The sequence below is a fragment of the Miscanthus floridulus genome, chromosome 9 (assembly GCF_019320115.1).
Source record: "Miscanthus floridulus cultivar M001 chromosome 9, ASM1932011v1, whole genome shotgun sequence".
In the NCBI taxonomy this organism is placed as follows: Eukaryota; Viridiplantae; Streptophyta; class Magnoliopsida; order Poales; family Poaceae; genus Miscanthus; species Miscanthus floridulus.
Genome location: NC_089588.1, coordinates 103819217 through 103827667, shown reverse-complemented (window position 1 = coordinate 103827667; position 8451 = coordinate 103819217). Strand labels below are relative to the sequence as shown.

The 8451-nt window shown below is 47.4% G+C and overlaps 1 pseudogene; it reads left to right on the top strand.

Annotated features, from left to right (window-relative positions):
* The first annotated feature begins 3376 nt into the window (after positions 1–3376).
* On the top strand, positions 3377–6185 carry LOC136480469 (uncharacterized; annotated as a pseudogene).
* Positions 6186–8451: the final 2266 nt, after the last annotated feature.

The following is an 8451-nucleotide window of genomic DNA, read 5'->3' as shown; positions in this document are numbered from 1 at the left end:
GCCATGGTGTAGAAGTCACCATGGGTGGAGTCAGTGAAGAAGCAAAGACCATTCAGCCTCTCCTCCACCTTCCTCTTGGACTCATCGTCGCTTGAGAAGACGGAAGCTCGCTCATCACCGGAGTCATCGAGATCGCTGAGTGACGCAAGGAAGGCACATTGCTGAGCCTTGGCCTTCTTCAGGAATCTCTTCTTGAGGGCCTCCTTGTCGAATCCACCCTTGGACTTGTGCTTGTCCAAGGAGTGCTCCCGCTTCTCTTTGCACTTGCCGGCATCGTACTTGTTGGAGGGGTACTTGCTTTTCTTGGGGTAGTTGGCGAAGAAATGGTCTGGGTCTCCGCAACCAAAGCATCCTTGGTTTGAGCCACCACGCTAGTGATTCAAGCGATTGTTGTGAAATCGTGAGAACTGGCTGATGACTAGATCAAGCTCGTCGTCTCCAAGCACCTCCACCTGCTCCTCTATGACAGACATCAAAGAAGACAATGCAAACAGAGAGAGACTGTGAAGGGTTAGTGAAGGAACTTGAACTACCATTACCTGAAACCAATGCCATGGCAGGCGCAGAGGGGTTCTCGATTTTGGCTCTAGTGTTGTAGTCAATCTCGGTAGACTTCAGCTTATTAAAGAGCTCCTTCACGGTGAGTGTCTCGTAGTTGGGTGACTCAATGATTGCAGCAACTTTCACCTCCCAAACCTTCTGATCAAGGGCATGTAACAATTTGATTGCCCTCTCATGATCATCATAAGGTAGGTACACCCGATTTGCCCTCATTTTGTTCACAATCGTCTGAAAATAGGAGAACAAAGCATCGACAGACTCTCCATTGATTTGGACAAAGTTTTCATACTCACGTCTATACGTATCGAAGAGTCTGGTTTTGATTTGGGCTATACCCTCATGGTAGCTAAGAAGCTTACACCAGATCTCTCGAGCCATAGAGAGGTGAGCAACACGATCAAACTCAGTGGGAGAAACACAAGAGAAAAGAGCATTACGTGCCTTACTATTTGCGTTGTGTTGATCAATTTGATCCTGACCAACACGTGCAGCAAGCACCTCGTAGTTGGGGTCCTCACAAATCTCCTAGACACGCCAATCTAAGCTCTGGAGATACGCAGACATGCGGATCTTCCAGTAAGGATAATTTGTACCATCGAAGTATGGTGGCCTGTCGGAACCATGCTCTATGTCGCCTTCATGGATCACGGACCGATTAAGGTAGAATGATCCTTAACCGGCTCTGATACTAATTGAAGGACCGAAACGGCGACCAGAGAGGGGGGGGGGGTGAATGGGAGCCTCAAATTTGTTTTGAAATATTTGGCCGCTGTCCCAAAATCAAACCCCAAAGACAACCGCATGAAAGAGGAGTAGTCCATGAGCCAACTAGGTGGCTTGATGTCTATGGCGATGACCAAGAGACACAGCGAAGCCTTCGAGAAACAACCAAGCCAAGCCCTCGACGGAACGCCACGAAACTGAGAAGACAGCACAGGGCCGAACTGGCCGTGGGCCAAGTGCGAACTGTCCACGGGAGGGGGTTCGGACTGTCCGCGGTCTACGCCAGACTGTTCGCCGGCCAAAACTCTAAAAATAGACGACGAGAAACAGTTCTGGACTCCACTTTCACAGCAGCGGTGGACTGTCCTCGCATGTACTGAAGCAAAGCAATACAGACTACCAAACCTGCCCTGTGCTCGGACCCGATGGGCGGACTGTCCACAGGTACTCCACGGACTGTCCACAGGTGCGTCCGGAAATCGCCAAGAACACAAATTCACATGATTTGTGGCCAAATCAAAACCATCTGCTACCAAATTTGAACTAGATGATCACAAGGCAGTAGGTGAGCTATCTCTAAAAGATCATCGCTAAGGTTTAGCCAATCAACGGGAATTTCGGATCACACGAAGAACACCGGTTTTTCTGCTCCGAAAATTGAATCGCCCCGATCTATGAACTCATGAGGATTTGGACAAATTCCTTCGGTGGAAGGGATCAACTCACGTCCTAGTTCATCCCAAATCAATCGGTTTGACTCAAAACGACCCACAACTCAAGATCTAAGCAAGAGCGTGAGAAGGGGTGGAGAGGGAAAAACAAGAATGCGAAGAACACGAACGGGTATCATAAAAAATTCTCAAACCTTGAATCCCGTAGGGCACGAGGAGGTTAGGGCCTCCATTCCCGCACAAATCTTCAGTTCGATTACACAAATGAAGTGGCTAGATCATCTGAGGACCTCTGAGGAAGAAAACTAAGGGGAGGGGAAACCTAGAGAGAAAGAAATGAAATGCTCAAGAGGTGAGGGTGATTGGGGCACCATCGTCCTATTTAATAGGACTATTACACAGTCCCAGTTTTGCTCCTAGATATTTTAAGACGAACCACTTAACCCGAGGGCGTTAAGGTCCAACTCAGTCTTCTGTCGATCGGACGGCCACGCTTCCTTCACATATTTGCTTCACCTCGACGTAACCTCTGTGATTCCACCACGTGCCGCCCCGTTCCTCCTCGGAACCTCCGCCCGGGTTTTGTGTCCCAAACCCAAAAACCATCCACCGGTGGTTTTGTGGACCAAACCACCAAACCCGCTTGCGAGTAGCATACTCCATACGTGTCCCCGCACCTCGACATGTATCAACGCCGTCCTCGACCGCCCGGCCACCAAGTCTTCCATATCCTCCGCTCAACTTGCACGTCGGCTGTCTTAACTTGGTCAACACGGTCACTCCTCCATGTACACTGGCGCTTGTCGATATCCCCATGTGTCAGCCACCGCGGCTGGTCATTCGGCACTCCGGTCTCTTAGTCCAAACCTCACGTCCGCCCTTCACCGCTCTCGGTCCATTGGCACGACCCATCTCTATTTGACCTTCACCTCGCCATCGACCACCGCCTCTGAGCTCCACACCTGCGCACCACAAACTAAGAGACATGTTGCATAACACAACTCACGCCATGGTTAGTTCACAAACTCATTCCAAGACGTGAATCACGTTGACAATCACTCATCACACCGCGGCGACCACGTGGAGACATATCGACCATGTGTCCGCACCTTCCTTCTCTTATCGATGGCCCCTGGATCCTCATCGGGGATTTCAATCTTGTTCGATCTGCCGATGACAAAAACAACGGCAATTTCAACCAGGCCCTAGCCGCTGCTTTCAATGACACCATTCAAGATCTAAATATCAGCGAATTACACTTAAAAGATAGGTTGTTCACTTGGTCAAATCAGCGGACAACTCCGATCCTTTCGCGCTTGGACCGTGCCTTCTCCAACTATGAACACAGCCTTGTTTTCCCATCTGCAACTCTTTCCTCGCTGCCCCGCCCCACCTCTGACCACACCCCCATTCTTCTAACCATGTGCACATCAGTGCCAAAAACCTCCATCTTCCGTCTCGAAAATGCATGGTTAAAAAACAACACCTTCCTTCCTTCGGTTCTCCCGGCTTGGCAGCAAGCTCCTCATTGCGTTGACGCTGCTGGGCAGCTCGCAGCTTGCATCAAGGCGACACGAGCAGCAGTTAAGGTTTGGTCCCGGTGCCACAGCCCACAGGTCACCACCATCACTAATTCCCAACTGCAAATTTATAATACAATTATTTGACTTCTTCGAGGAAACTAGATGCCTGTCCACTGAAGAATTTCAGGTCCGCAGAGAGGCTCAGGAATGCCTTGCTCAAGCTCTCAAGGACAGGGCCGCGTACTGGAAGCAACGAAGCAAGCACCGGGCAATCAAGGAGAGTGATGCAAACACGGCCTTCCACCATGCACAGGCCACCATCCGCCTGCGCCACAACTGCATCCGGACTGTTCAGGTGAATGGTGTGGACGTTTCAGACCATGAGGGGAAGGTTGCAGCACTAATAGACTTCTTCAAGGGCATAATTGGGCACCCTGGCCAATCAACTCAACACGATCTGAGCAACCTTTATTTGGGAAGACCGCAACCAAGCGCATGACTAATAGATCAGTTCTCCGAGCAAGAGACCAAACAGGCTATGCTGTCAATGAACGCCAACAGCGCCCCTGGGCCTGACGGGTTTGGCCCGTCCTTCTACAGGGCTGCTTGGGGAACCGTCCGTGACCAGGTTATGGCTTTCATGACAGCATTCTATCAAGGGGATGTTGAGTTGGAGCGAATTAATAGGTCTCACATGGTGCTACTGCCGAAGAAACCAGGGGCAATGTCGGTGGATGCCTTCCGTCCTATTTGTCTTCAGAATTGCAGTCTGAAGATCCTGGCCAAGGTATTGACTAGGCGTCTGCAAAAAGAGATACCGTCCCTCATAGACTTAAACCAAACAGTGTTCATTCGGGGGCGATCAATCTCAGAAACATTTGTGTATGCCTCTGAAATTGTGCAAGTCTGTCACAAAAGGAAGCTACCGGCGCTGGTGCTTAAATTAGATTTTGCCAGAGCCTTTGACACGGTGAATTGGGAGGGCCTGTTCAGAGTACTTCGAGCAAGGGGCTTCAATGATCTCTGGGTAAATTGGATACATACAATTCTTGCCTCATCCAAGTCAGCGGTAATGGTGAATGGGTGCCCCGGGCCTTGGATAACCTGCAAAAGTGGACTTCGTCAGGGTGATCCTTTGTCGCCTTATCTCTTCCTATTAGTTGCCGAAACTTTACAGTGCATGATCAAGGCAAACACTGACAGCATAACACACCCAATTTGTTCTGGAGACCCCTGTACAGTACTCCAATACGCCGACGACACTTTAATCGTACTAAAAGGTGACCTGCAGGGCATTAGCACTCTGAAGGTTCTGTTAGATCAATTTGCTAGCCAGACAGGGCTGCATATTAACTATGCCAAGAGTACGGTTGTGCCAATCCATATGCCTGAAGATACAGTGCAAGCTTGTGTTCAGGAACTAGGCTGCAGAAGAGAAGGTTTCCCTCAAACTTACTTGGGCCTCCCACTTTCAGTAAACAAGTTGTCCATCTCAGCTTATACTCTGTATATTCAGAAAGCAGACAAGTATCTTGCTTCCTGGCAGGCGAGCCTCCTTAACACAATGGGTCGTGTGGTGCTTGTTAATTCAGTTCTAGACAGGCAACTCGTTTACTTCATGAGTTCTCTACCGCTGCCTACATCAGTGATTCAGCAAATGGACAAACGACGCCGCGCCTTCATGTGGTCTGGGAAAACCGATGGCAAAGCCTCTCCATCAAAATGTTTGGTGGCATGGCCAAATGTGTGCACTACAAAAGACCTAGGAGGGCTGGGCATCAAGGATGTGGGCACGCAAAACATTTGCTTGCTGCTGAAATTGGTTCATAGATTGCACTGCTCTGAAAATTCAGCATGGGAACAATGGGTAAGACAGAGAGCATGTATCGCAACACTGAAAGGAGACCTGCAGGGGGAGCATTGGGATGTCCTTCGATCCATTCTACCCCTTTACCAAGGCATCACCACTGTTGACCTCGGCGACGGAAAGAGCACTTCCTTCTGGTTCGATGTTTGGTATGGTGACGATGCTCTAGCAGACACATATTCGGCCCTCTTCAGTCACTGCAGGCAACAGGATGTTTCAGTGCGGCAGGTTGTCGAGGATGGACTGCAGGGAACCATGGTCTCCATACTTTCAACAGTGGCATCGCAACAGCTTCAGGAGGTGCAAAACATGATTGATGCAGTAAACTTAACTGAAGATATGGACCGTCGGCTGTCTCCTTTCAGCTGCGGTGAAGGCAAACAGGACACTGGAAGTATATACAAGCTTTTGAAAACCCGTGGACAGGAAGCGGATGAAAGCGCGGTCTTCATCTGGAAGACCTCAGCTCCGCCACGGGTCAAATTGTTTATGTGGCTGCTGTCACAAAAACGTACCCAGTGCCGCGTCAGCTTGCACCGGAAGCACATCGTCCCCAATGCTACATGTGAAGTATGCGGTGAAGCTGATGAAAACCCGGAACACATCATCAACGGATGCCATGTTGCAAGGCAGTTTTGGGCAAAGATGGGAGTTAACATGACTCCAGGTTATGATGTCAGTCAACTACACAAGTTAGATTGCCCCAACAGTGTGCCGACACAGGAGTTTGGGACCTTCATTGCCTATTTCATGCTGGAAATTGTGGAAACGGCGTAATGCTTTCGTTTTCAGATCAGAGCAGTCTTCAGTGCAGCATCTATTCGGCACCTGCAGAAGTGAAGCTGAACATTGGCGTGTGAGGCTGCCGAGAAAGACAAGGCCGATAGCAGATACTTGGTGTCAGTTGTTCCATGACGCAATGACATCCTGATTTATAACCTAGGCTGCTGCTAGTTTCGTCAAAATGTAAAACTCTCACGGGCCGTTTAGGGGCCACATATATAATACACCAGGTGGGGAGCAATCCCCCGTAGACATTCAAAAAAAAGTTGTTTAGGGAAAATATCTCAGGGCCGGTTATCTTGGAACGTGTAATAGCCTAAATAAGGATACATGCTACCCAAGTCAACCATCTCTTCGTAAGGTTAGCCCAAGGTTCAACTGCTTAGGAGATCAACAATAGAGAGCGGTAACTACCTTTTTGCTTTGGTTTTCTGATCTGTAAGAGGGAGGACGAAGGGTAGAGGCTAGACCTGGTCTTGTAAACTTATTTTCCTAGGAATCAATCAAGTTAACCTCTGGTCTTCTGAACCAATTATCTCCATTCTATCTATTTGTCGCGCGTTTTGGTGTTTTTGATGGCTATCTTGTGATTTTCTCGATCTGATCTTGTGTGCTTGTTTGGGTTTGATCTAAACGTGATATGAACCCTGAGGAACGTCTCTAGCCACTGGGTTTGGCAGAATCCTCACATGCACAAAGATCTGAGTTTTTCAGCAAATTGGAGAAAACACCAATCCCTGGTTTCTTAGATCTCCTTTGATTCGAGCAGTTTCTGGAGTTGGGCTTTTGGGAAAAGTTTCACAACACCTTGAGAAACATCTGTGCCAAATTTGGTTTGAATCCGAGTTGATTTGGGCAAGAATCACCGTTTTTTAGAGGTTGCTGACTCGGGCTGGCGAGCAGAAAAATAGGCCAGGCCAGTTCTAGCATGTCTTCGGTTTGTGATTGTGGGCTTCGGAGAGCGCTTTGGGGATTGTTGGGATATAGGCCAGTTTCTCGCTCGAGAAATTTGAATTGGCTGCTATTCAGCCTAATCTGGTCACCTACTCGGTCCTTTTACATTCTGAGAATCTTATAAATAGTAGGTAGGGCATGCACATGCAAAGGGGTTGTACGAACCTTATTTTGGGACAACCTGGCTTGATCATTGGAGGAGGTTGGAGCGTCCACATCTTTTGTCGTCGCCCAGTTTGAGATCAAGACTGTTTTCATTTTGGAAATGTTTGTGTAATCTATATTGGTGTGGAGTATATAATTTTGTGCTGAGCGGATATTGTGGCAGTCAGTCGGTACTCACTCTATCTTGCAAAGCTGGTGTGTATTAAGGGAGTAAGGGCATCACTCGAATGGGTGGTAAAGAAATTAGACGCTAAGGACTCGCCCCGTAACGGGTGATCCAAACAAAAATGTGATTATGGTCTTGTTTTCGCTATGATCACAAGAAAAGGGAAAGTATGAAATGGAAACCACTTTCTTCATATAATCTTGAACCTACAAAAATATAATTAAAGTTTTCAGAAATATGCTAAAACTTAGCACATCCATAGTGGATCCATAGATGTACTTTATTATAAAAGTTGAGATTCAAAATTATTTTAAATTAAAACTTCATACAAAGTACATCTATGAATGAAGTATTGATGCGCCAAGTCACACGGCCATTTTATAATAACTAATCTTGTTTTTTATCCAAATATTAACGGGATATTGGCAGTCTTAAATAATGTCTGCACGAGTCACACACGGCCATTTTATAATAATAAAACCTGGTACTCTGTGTTTTATACTTAACCAATGATCAAAAGAATCATATCGTTCTGATGTGAGGTTGATTAGTCTAATAATCGCGTGATGCAAGCACCATCATTTCTGGATTGCAATGTTGTGATCGAGGACGACAACGATGATATGACACTAGTTGACAGATATTATATATGGATCTTCACATGTAGCTTCTGAATAGATACGTGGCACATACAATCAAAATAGTGTTACATTCCCTGCCCAAAAGATTTGCAGGTTGGATTGGCATTCGGAGAATCTGATGGATAAAAGGTACTGCGTGCACATGCAAAGGGCGTATGAGTTGTACGGTGTTTTGAGGCAACCTGCAGGCTTCATCATTGGTGGTTGGAGCGTCCTGCGTTCCACATGCACTACCGGAAACCTCAAATTTCCCGATTGTTTTTATGTTTACCGAGTGCATTTCCTCGGGCATTTGGCAAATATATTTTTTGCCGAGTGCTATCCTAAAAACACTCGGCAAAAAAAAACACTCAGCAAAGATGGGGGTTTACCGAGTGTCAAATAAAAAACACTCGGC